Source organism: Clupea harengus, chromosome 8, assembly GCF_900700415.2.
Source record: "Clupea harengus chromosome 8, Ch_v2.0.2, whole genome shotgun sequence".
NCBI lineage: Eukaryota > Metazoa > Chordata > Actinopteri > Clupeiformes > Clupeidae > Clupea > Clupea harengus.
The window spans coordinates 20,693,884-20,705,868 of NC_045159.1; the positions used below are offsets into that span (position 1 = coordinate 20,693,884).

At 43.2% G+C, this 11,985-nt stretch overlaps 1 long non-coding RNA gene across 1 annotated transcript; it reads right to left on the bottom strand.

Annotated features, from left to right (window-relative positions):
- On the bottom strand, nucleotides 1-9,100 carry LOC122133107. Its single transcript, XR_006152542.1, has 3 exons — nucleotides 8,957-9,100; nucleotides 8,664-8,799; nucleotides 1-199 (listed from the first exon to the last, which is right to left on the bottom strand). It is a non-coding gene; the product is annotated as an uncharacterized LOC122133107 (long non-coding RNA).
- Nucleotides 9,101-11,985: the final 2,885 nt, after the last annotated feature.

Genomic DNA, 11,985 nt, shown 5'->3' on the forward strand with positions numbered 1-11,985 from the left:
GCCGCTGCAGTGCCCACTCTCACTGCCCCTCACTCCTCCCTGTGACCTTGGTGCCCTGCTCAGTGCCTGCTATCCCTGCATGGCACCTCTGGTGTGGGCAGAAAGAGCCAGGAGGCACCAGTCTTCCTCTTCGGCGAAGGTGGAGGATGAGGTCGGTACGCTTCAAACTCTCTGCAACCGATGCACCTCTCCTCGGGACCTGCCAGAGAACCACAGCGGAAGATAAGAGCAGACACACATGAGACAGAGGGAGAGAACAGTCTACATAGGTCCTGGCAAAAACAGGACACTAACTCCAGACTCTCAGCACAGTCCTTCAAAATAAAGCAAACAACGATTAAAAATGAAACCTTAAGTGTTCCACTTATCCTCTAATCAAACTTTATGGGCTAATGCGGTTAAGTGTTTCACTCAGGACAATGCCAAAATTACTTTTTCAGTTTGTGTGTGTGTGTGTGCATGTGGGTGTGGTGTGTGTGTTGTGTGCACATGAGTTTTTGTGTGTGTGTGTGTGTAGAGGCTCAGGAGGCGGAGTGGCTGTCTGATTGAGTTAAGTCCTGATCCCCCTCAGCTTCGCCTCCAAGGGCGTCTGCGTTCCCATGGAAACGTGTATATACCCACAGGCACAGTGGTGGCGTCAGTCTGCCCTCGGAGAGACGCCAAATACCGCGTGACCCGCAAGGCCACTGCACACTCCCCTTAAGTAGGTTACACACACACACACACACACACACACACACACACACACACACACACACACACACACACACACACACACACACACACACACACACACACACACACACACACACACACACATACACACACAGACACACACACACACACACACTAAAATCATCAGCATCTCAATGATCACTCCATGCAGGTCCAGCAACTTTGTTTGGAAATGGGGTTTAGAATGATCCAGTGTGTCAGATTAAGGCTCGGAGGGTTTTTGAGGACACCAGATGAAGTGTTCACATGACTAATGTGACTAATGAGCGAGACTTACAGCAGGTGGTGTAACTGAACCAGCAGCTTAGGAGGCTGACTTCACTCTCCCACAATAGATCAGGTGCTGTTACACAGTACCCTACTGATCGCATAGAGGTGATTGCATTAAACAGTGCTCTACTTTTACATGTTGGCAATCTATCATCATGCTAATGATGTCATTTAACAGAGGTCATGTCATGAACGTTTTTGGAAAACAGTGTCCCATTGAAACAAATATAATGTATATATAACATTAAGAACATTATATTTCTGTGATATATATATAAAATACAAGGTATGTATTTTTCTCCAATATGTTTACATAGGGAGAGTGTGATCTAGCACCCTAATAATGAACTAATGTACATACTCGCCTAAAGCGTGAAAGCTGTTATTTTGATCCGAGACAGACATCCCAGGACCAGGACACTTCCTGCCAGATTTCAAACCCAATTTATAGTTGTGACTTCACCAAACCAAACTACAGATGAAGGGAAGGGAAGCCTCCGTCTCTTATGGGCATCCTGGTGTCATGCCAACAACAACAAAAACATAAAACATGTGACCAATCTCCTCCAAATCTCTTCCTACCTGCACTGACGAAGGTGTGGTGACAGAGAGCTCACAGAACTGCTGAGCACCAAAACAAACCTGACCTGGATCTAGCATGTATTCACACACACACACACACACACACACACACACACACACACACACACACACACACACACACACACACACACACACACACACACTCTCTCTCGCTCTCTCTCACACACACACTCTCTCTCTCTCTCTCTCTCACACACCCACACACACACACACACCCTCTCTCTCTCTCTCTCTCTCTCTCTCTCTCACACACACACACACACTTGCACACACTATTAAAGACAACAGCTACAAAAGGAACAGACTGAACACAGTGGGTTGAATGACGTAATCTTTCTTCACCTATTTCACTGCCTTCACACTAAATAAAAGCTGTTCTGCTCTCACCAGCCAAGTGTGGCATATGCGCCCTGTTCGGAGGGCGTGTGATGGCATGATTAATGCTCTTCCAGTTTGTAGTTGGCCCATCTGCCTACTGCCTGAGGAGTGGACTGCAGGGTGTGTGTGTGTGTGTGGGTGTGTGGGTGTGTGTGTGTGTGTGCGTGGGGGTGTGGGTGTGCCACTTGGCATTTCATGCACTCAGAGGAGTCCAAGGAAGAGACTGGAGTCATGGTGTGGCATCAAACATGGGCAAGGCATTTTCACGGGCAGGAAAAACACACTCTTAGAAACGTGTGTGTTCACGACTGTTGTGCTCGTTTGATTTCCTTGGATATTCTGACAATAAACATAAAAAGCCTGGTGCAGTGCTATACAAAACACACACACACGCACACACACACACACACACACACACACCCTCGTAGTGGCTTTTACACACTATCCTCAGGTTCCCCTCACGGGTCTAGCCAATGACACGTGCCCATGCATACCCAAAGCATTCCAAGGCAGGACAGGCTGAATTTCCTTCTCCAAAGATGCAAAGCTCAATAGGAGCACCATTCAGTGTTTATACGTAACTGTTAAATCAAAGCTGCTGCTTGAGCTTCAGCGTCATGGCGTGCTGGACTGGCTTCTACAATGCAATTAATCCTCGGAGAGGTCACGGGGTCAGCTTGGCCCACGTGAGGCTAAAGTCCCGTAGACGTATGACCAGCGATTGGAGAGAGAGCTTTTACACCAGAGCGCATCTGTTCTGTTTCTGCTCCCATGTCTTTCCACCCTCTGATGCCTCGATGCGAAGCCCTGCACTGCACACTACTGCACTAAGCCACTGTAACTGTAACGTGGCTGACGTAGGTGGAGAGCGCTAGCAGCATGTGGCTAGTTAGCAGGAGCCCGGGGATAGCCGATTAGCTCAGAGCGTCGACAGACAACCGAACGGATATTTCCACACTGATACTTCATTCTACAGTAGTTAACATTGACCATACGATGCCGTGTTTCCATGGCACCACATTCACTAATCATCCACGAGCGGTAGAACAGACAGCACAACCTACACCGACGCGGTACTGAGGAGAGTTCTCTCTTGTGGTCGTCGGTAGTACATCACAACAAAACAAAACAAAGGGAGGCACCACCTTGTGGCACTAGTTGCCAGCCAGTAATACCACACTGACCAGGGGTGCGTTTCCCGAAAGCGTTGTTGAATAACTACCGTAGTTAAAGGATAGAGAGACTATCGTCTAGAACACTCTCTCTCCACGGTTACCACAGTGGTTGCTCAACGACGCTTTTGGGACAGCCCAGGCTGACGCTTACACCACACAGCAATGGAGAGATCAACTGATGCATTTTTGTTTAACATTAAAAACACAGACGTTTCACTCTCCCGACGTTCACACTTCATTTCTTCTGAGTGATTGCATTTACATTTACACACGAAGCCCCCATCAGAGCAGCCTCTCTACACATAAAATAGATTTGATGTCTTACCCTGTGAGAACACAGCCAGATACACTGACAAATGATGAGGAACACTTATAGGCAGGAGTGCATCTGTCCAGTTTTCTTCTGCCATATAATTTCATCCCCTGATAACTGCCACCTATACTTATGCCAAAGACCAATCTGTCTTAATCTTAACCTCTTACCCCTGTGAGACTGGAGCCAGACACCCCTGCAAACACTGTGCCAGATGACTTTTCGTTGGGATTAAGCCTGTATGGTGTTTTCTGCTTCCGTGGAGTGCTCCGTCTCTGAGCATCTCTGTGTTTATATTCAGAGGAGTGTTTACGGGGCCTCTGAGACCTCTCTATCTCCAACCACCCACACTCTGGAACTATAACCACATCTGACGCGGAAATGGACCTCTTAAGAGCCAGCGTCGCACCTCATCATCTCAGCATGATCAGATCTGTCTGTGTTATTGTTTTGGTTTAGGAAGTGACTCAGGAACACACTCTCCATTAGGACTTCATCATCTGTAGTTAAAGGTGCAACAAAAGCAATCAATATTTCTTGGAGATGTACACCGAAATCTATTGCATCACTCTTGACCATTCTCTTGTTAGTTGTGTAGACTACAACTATCTATCATTGGAGTAAATACAGATTCAATCTGGTTATTGTACAATTTTAAGATATTAAGCTCTGATGTTTTGACCAACCTGAAAAACCTGTTCAATATTTTCCACACTACAACAATATCATATAAAATATTCATTACATATTAGTATTTATTAATAAAACCTAAGTACTGTGACATGATTTATCATGAATATCAACGGGTCAACACGGGACGGTCACATGTCTGTACCAGACTATAATGATACTTCATTACTGTCTAATTGCCTCAAACATTATTTAAACAAAGAAGGAAATCACAGATGAGGTAGGCACCCCTATTGGACCGAATGAGAACTGTAATCGAATTACCATTAATAGCTTCCCTTTGGAACACACAGGATATGACATCAATACGAAACAAGTGAGTCCAGTCTATCAGCTTCATATCGTCAATTAAGTTTGGTAAAGAAATGTAAGCCCTGTAGTCACAAAAATCATGTTGTCAATCCACTATCTGAAGAGACTTTAGAGTCCCAAATTAATTAACCCACAAATGAGACATTTTAAACTGGAAAACCTTCAATAGTTAAAATTTCCTCAAAAAGTCATGTCTATAGACGAGTGTTGGAGAAGATATGTTTGGTAAGGCATCTGGCCAGTGTCTTTAGAGAATCCCTTATTGTGTATAATTATACTGTACGTTAGAGTACATCGATCAAAACAAATGTCAATTGATATTACCTTACTGCTGTCAGGGACTCATCAGTAAAGCCTCCAGGCGGTGAGAAACATGTTGACAAAATCACATCTACATACTGTTGTCCTCTAGCCCCCAAACATCACACAAATCTAGCTACAGCTTATTGCTCAGCCCCACCCCCCATACACACACACACACACACACACACACACACACACACACATACACACACACACACACACACACACACACATACACAAACACAGACACTCCAACTCTCTCTCTCTCACACACTCACACACACACACACACACACACACACACACACACACACACACAAACACACTGATATGCCACCCTATTACAGTAAATCAATCCCCTGAAAGCCAGTATTACGTCTCTCCCTGCGGAGGGCAGCCCCTCATCATGTTCAGGCCTCCATATTAATCTACACCTCCAGCACAACAGAGACTATCTTTAGCCATGGAATCCACCCGCAGCCCTCCGCCTGTCTGTGGGACAGGGTCAGCCCTGGAGCTGCCCACTGCTACCGGGGACTGAAGGAGACCCGCGGTGCCCTTGGGGACAACATGCAGGGTGGGGACGACATTACGCATAGTCAACGAGTCAAACAGGAAAGACCTAGTCTGGTTATAACTGTCTTCCGGAGTCGTCGGAAGATCACTCTCCTGTGATCATCTTTCATGCTTTTCAACATCTACACATTTCACCTTACAAATAAACATCCCGTCTTTAAAATCCTCTGAAGACCCACCTCTTCTGAAGACATTGTTCATGTTAACATTTATATTCTCCTACAAACTAACTAATATATAACCCCCCCTCCCCTTGATCAAATAAAAGCAACTTTATTCCATTATTGTTATTGATTATTATTGTTTTCAATTATTATTGTTATCTATATTGTTGTTATTCCTAATGCTACCGCTGTTGTTAAATTTGCTAGTGTTATAAAGATATTTTATTATCTTTGTAAGTAAGTGAGTCTGTAAGTCACTTTGGATAAGCATCTGCTGAACAAATAATCATCCCCTTAACCTTAATGCCAGCACTGATAGGGCCCTTGCCCTCCGCAGATCGAAGTCGGCATTGCTATGGGATGCAGCCAAACTCTATCAATCTCATTTCTTTGACAACAGATGAGAAAATCTTCACTCTAAAATGCCAACCTAGAGACAACATCAAGCAACTCGATAAAACATCTTTCCGAAGGAAGCAACTCATGGACCACTGTGTTAAAGCACAACTAGCATACAATTACCACCAACAGTAACTCCTGTTAATAACATGAACAACATCAAATGTCCCACAAAGTCACTGAGGTCAGAGAGAGAGAGGGGTACCGAGAGAGCGATTGAGATCGGGGGGAGAGAGAGACTGAGAGGGGGAGAGAGAGAGAGAAAGAGAGAGAGAGGGGGAGAAAGTGTGAGAGAGAGAGAGAGAGAGAACGAGAGAAAGAGTGTTTGATTATGCGCGGAGTGGAGCCTGTCGAATCTGTCAGGAGAGCAGTCTGGCCTCAGAGAACTGTGAGCGCTGATGACACGGCCAGTGTTTGACAACCTCAGCATGTGTGAACCAACACACAAGATGGACCCAATCTGTGATGAACACACAAGATGGACCCAGTCTGAGATGAACACACAAGATGGACCCAGTCTGAGATGAACACACAAGATGGACCCAGTCTGTGATGAACACACAAGATGGACCGAGTCTGAGTATCACACAAATCACAAAACAAGACTGTGATGAACGCACAAGAATGGACAAGATGGAGTCTCTGTATCCCCATCTTAAGGCAAACACTGCATTAAGCGGCACCAGCGAGCCCGAAACATGACACACTGTAATGCTATCAGAGGCAGGCTGAGGATATTCCTCTGGTTTCCAGCTCCTGTGACCGGTTCTCTTGTGCGCTCCAGAAAAACAGAAGCAAGATGCCCCACTCAGCTGGTGAGACTGAAACGGACCGGCCCGGGGGGGTCCCTGTGTTAGCTAACCCCCAACACAGAAAAGCTGCCCAACCGTGAGATTCTGAGAGTTCTGCACTGATTAATTTCCGGAGCCTTCAGAGTTCAAACTGATTAGAACACTATCCACTCCAGTGAGGGGGGTCACATCTGTAACTCAATGCCCTCGATGTGAAACGCTACGCTAAAGAGAGACTGCACTTCGAAGGAACTACTGTTTGTGAAAACCTAATAGATGCAGATAAACCAGTAGCAGTTTCGATGAGAGCTGTGCATTCACTGAAGGGTGGTCCGGGGAGTGGAGCCTATAAGCCAGTACTCTGTAATTAGTGTTTCATAGTGTACACACACCAAAATGAACAACGACAGAGGGGATGTCCGTTATAGCCTGCACTCATGGGAGATGTCAGATGTTTTTGTTTGTGTCCCTGGAGAGTGTTAACCATAATAATAACAATAAATGAATCCCTTTATCTCACTATGTAAAGAAAATCATAGAATGTCATTAGAACATTAGAATGTCTGAGTTCTGAAAGCAACCAAACGCAGCTCCCCAAGATAGGGAACTAAATAGGCTACTCCTCATTTAATGTGTGACCAATCCTGATTGAATACATCGATTGCATGTTTACAATGATCGGTTAATTTATAGGCCAATGATATATATCTGGCACTAAACTTCACATTCTGATCATCTGAATACCAAGGGCTTCCAGGTAGCTTTTGCTATCTAAGCTCTCTGAGTTATCCTATCTTGAGATTCAGTGTATTATAAATAACACTGTGTACTTCTCAGGTGTGCATTATTACATGTTACTCACCCCAACACTAATGAAGTAATAACTACATTATACCTAATGATACATAATGTATAGTGTTTCTTAAATGCTTCAGTAAAGGTTACAAAGACGTTTTTTATTTTTTATCTATCTATTTAATTCCAACAGTGAGAGTTTTGTCTTTGTCTTTTCAATGATGCCGTGCTATATCATGTCCCACTAAAGTGCTCTCTATCCCGTGTGGTTTTCAGTTCAAGCTAACAGGTGGCTCAGGTTGCGGCCAGCATTTCATTAATGGCTGATAGATTTCCTTAGAAAGCAACCAACCCCAGTTCTTCGCTTGGTGAAACTTTAGCAAAAATAACACTGAACAGCTGAACTGCTAGGGAGACCCGCCATTGGCCTCATGGTGCTGCACTTTAGCTGCTCATTGCCCACAGACCAGGGCAAACCATTGGGCAATGCTCCAATCAATGCATGTGAATGTGGCAAAACATAACAACAAGAGAGGTAGTCTTGTGTGTGTGTGTGTGTGTGTGTGTGTGTGTGTGTGTGTGTGTGTGTGTGTATGTATGTATGTATGTATGTATGTATGTGTGTATGTATGTATGTATGTATGTATGTATGTATGTATGTATGTATGTATGTATGTATGTATGTCTGTATGTATGTATGTATGTATGTGGAGACTGGACTAATATCAAAATATACATCGATCATAATGCACTTATGGACTATTATGAAGCAACTCCTACTAATTAGTCATATTAAACATATTTCTCAATAATATGAAAGAGGATGTATTGATTAGTTCCTGGTGGTAGATATTTGGAATTGGATAAACTTTGATGTTGAATTTGCCTGTATTGAGAAATTATTATTAAAGGCCTCTTAATAAGTAAATCATCAACAGCAGTTAATATTGTCCGAGTGAACTTTGGCAAAATAAATAACAATTTCACTCCCTAGCTCACCAAACACATCCTATCTATGTGTACAAATACATTGTGGCTTCATATGCATTTGCGGCATGATCCAAACCTTTAGTAGTATTAATCTTATTTAAAGCCTATCCTTCTACAGTTGCGCCGAGCGAAGACAATCTCACAACCCACGGAACCGAATGCAACATACCTGGTGCAGGAAATCGCGTAGGTTGTGGTAAGGATCTCGGTCACATCGTTGATATCGTCAGGTGATTATAGGCCTTATTAATCGCTCTTGAAAATCCTGCAGATAATTTAAATCACCATAGGCTTCTCAGATCACCCTGTGTGGCAGCAAGATGGCTTGATTAGTTTACCCATGCACACTACACACACAAGTGAAATCACATTAAATTATGTTAAATGCAGAGGCGTCTCACGACATGAACAAAACATACATTCTCCTTCATTCTTGCTTGCCGTTCCAAACATAGCTCTTACTCTTAATCTGAAGATCCGTGCCAATACGTTCGTCGCTGCTCCATTTAAACATAACTATTTGGTGCTGTCAGCGCTGACGTAGCTGGTATCTCAAGAGCAGGCTGCATCGCGCCACACCACACCGCAAACCTCAAGTTCTCGGAGCGCGTCTGCTCGACTCGGCTGGCGCTTGTGGCTGCCCGCGATGACACATTTCCGTAGCCACAGCAACTACCGGCGTAACTGTGTTCAGTTCATTCACCAGAATCCGAGAGCATCCTAGCGGAGACAATACGGTACTGCTCTGTTAGATGCAATTTCTTATGTAGCTACAGTCCACAACACTAGGCTACAGATTCAAATTATAATGTTTAGGTTTGGGGTGAGGCTTATGGGCTTAGTGTTTAGAGTACACATTGGCTACTTGACAAGCATTGTGTCGGTTTAGTGATAGAGAAAATATCAATAATGACGTATTTGGCTTCCAAAATTACCTTACATAGTCGATTGTTCTGAATGGTACAGACGTCAAGTCTGTGTGGACTAATTCAATTTGATCTCATTATGTTGGTGATCTTGGAACTCATTCACTCGCCTTTCAGTTTTATTTTTTCTAGATGCGTCATTTTCTCCTGTCAGACAAAGCGATGTCGTCCTCTTTTCTCTTTAACATAATGTAAAACAAAAAACATCTTTTTTGATCAAGGTTTTTACTCCAAGGAACCAGACAAGACACATATGGGACCATATTGTACAGACTAGTCGAAATCAATCTGTTGATTTATCTGCAGCTAAGAAAACCTATTTGGGTGTTAACCTAATGTGCGTGTCGAATCACGAACCACGATTTTGTACACATGCCGGTGTGTGTGGTGCCGTGGGAATCGCGATTCATTTGGGTTTAGTAAAGTACCTGATCTTCTCGACAGGAGGCGGCCAGCGTGAGCCACTTGTCTGGAAGGTGGGCGTTTGTGAGACTGCCTCTCACCAGTGACTCAGAAGTTCCGGTGGGCTACATTAAAGGCTGTTTAGGCAAAGAAAAACCCGTTGCATCGATGGACACTAAGCATGTATTTAAGCACACAGAACAACAGTAGTATGTGGCTGGGCATGGTTAACATTCATACAAATTAAGAAAGATGATATCATGTTTTATAGTTTTCTTTTATTTAGACAACCCAAATAAAAGGCACATAAAACATTGCGCATGTTTACATAATTATTTCTGACAAACATACATTTAAAAAAATGTAGGAATGTTTTACCTTTCTGCTACCCAGAAAGCCTAGTTGTCATATATACAAAATTACCATTGTTAATGTTCTAATACAAAAAGTTTTATAAAAGGTTATCTTGCTTTTTCTTCGCTCACTTTTGCTATTGTTACTACCACATCCTCAGAACTAAATTGTTTGTACAAAGATATACATTCAACTGCCTTCACAGGGGTCCTGGAGCTTCCAATTCAGCATCTCCATTTAAAAACGAGAACACACTCAATTGTAATGTTTAGTTCAATGCATTTCATAGTTGTCAACAATTTGGCAAAAAATGGTAAATCACATAATGCATCCATTTTAAAAGGACTAAAAAAAGAACCACACTTCTCATCAGGACATTCTCTTGAAGAAAAAAAAAAAAAAAAGACAACAGAACAAAAACAATTTAGCCCGACCGCATGATCTTTCTTTTAGCTTTTGTTCATTCAAGACAAAAATCAAACGCCTCACATTAAAAAGGAGCACCTAAAGTTGTATGGAACTAGTCTAAGCAAGACAGAACCGGTCAAAGACGCTCAGAGAGCAGTTGGCGAATTAACTCAACGGTAGCAGGACAATTCACACTTGACATACTTGACTGAACTAATTAGTGTTGCTTTTCAAATTCTTCTTCTTCTTTATTAACTCCAACTAAATGAGACGTGTCCTCCCTCATCAAGCCCCTAGTCTGCTCCGCGTATTTCATGGAGCAAAACCCAGACGGAGGCAGAATCTGGATCAGAACCGTCCCAGACCACCACCTGAACCGGCCCATAGGCAGCGGCAATCAGTGGTGAAGTGGGGTGGGGGTGGACTGTAAGAGAATTCATTAAATAATAACAAAATAATAAAGACTAATTTAAAAAGAAAGAAGCCTGTGCAGCTCTAGAGGCTAACACAGTGTACCTAGCATCACATTAGCAGGGCTCGATACCCACGTAGTGACCAAAAGGAGACGGGTCCCTCAAAACACTCAGTGTTGCAGTGCGAGTGTTCTGAGCAACGTATAGCTCAGTGTTGCAGTGAGAGTGTTCTGAGCAACGTATAGCTCGCAACGTCCTGAGTCTAGACACAGGCAGGCCAGGCGAGTGCTCCAACCCTCTCGGCAGTGTTCAATGTGACCTTTTATTCATTACCATTAGAGAGATTGAGAACACACACACACACACACACACACACACACACACACACACACACACACACACACAGCTGTTGCCTCTAAAGACAGAGCTACCCCCCTCCCCCACACACTAGTATTTGGTTCTGAAGTATTCTTGAATTCAGTCAAAGTAATGACTGCAACTGAGGCAAAGGACTCGTCAGCCCAAACATATGGACGGCAACAGAAGTAATGAGCGTTGGTTCTTGGATCCCTGGTTGGTGAAGGACTTCTGCTTGTCAGCCTTAACAAAAATGGTATTTACAAAGTAACACTGAAAAAAAAGAAAAGAAATCCAGAAACAACTGACATGTTACACAGGGCCTAATAATAATAATAATAATAATTAGAAAAACTAAAAGTTACTCATACCCCCGAAATACCTGAGCAGAATGTCCCACACTTAACAGGGTCCTTGAAAAATAATAATAATAAAATAATAATAAAAAAAAATGAAAATATTAAAAACATGAGTATAAAATACTTCTAAGATCTACACTCTGTCACCAACATGATAATAGTTCAAATAAATATTGGTGAACTAAGGTTGTCACTTGCCAACCACTAGGTGGCCCTGTAAGATCTAGGCTGGATACCTACCACTCCAAATTTTGATCTTTGATAATACTGCT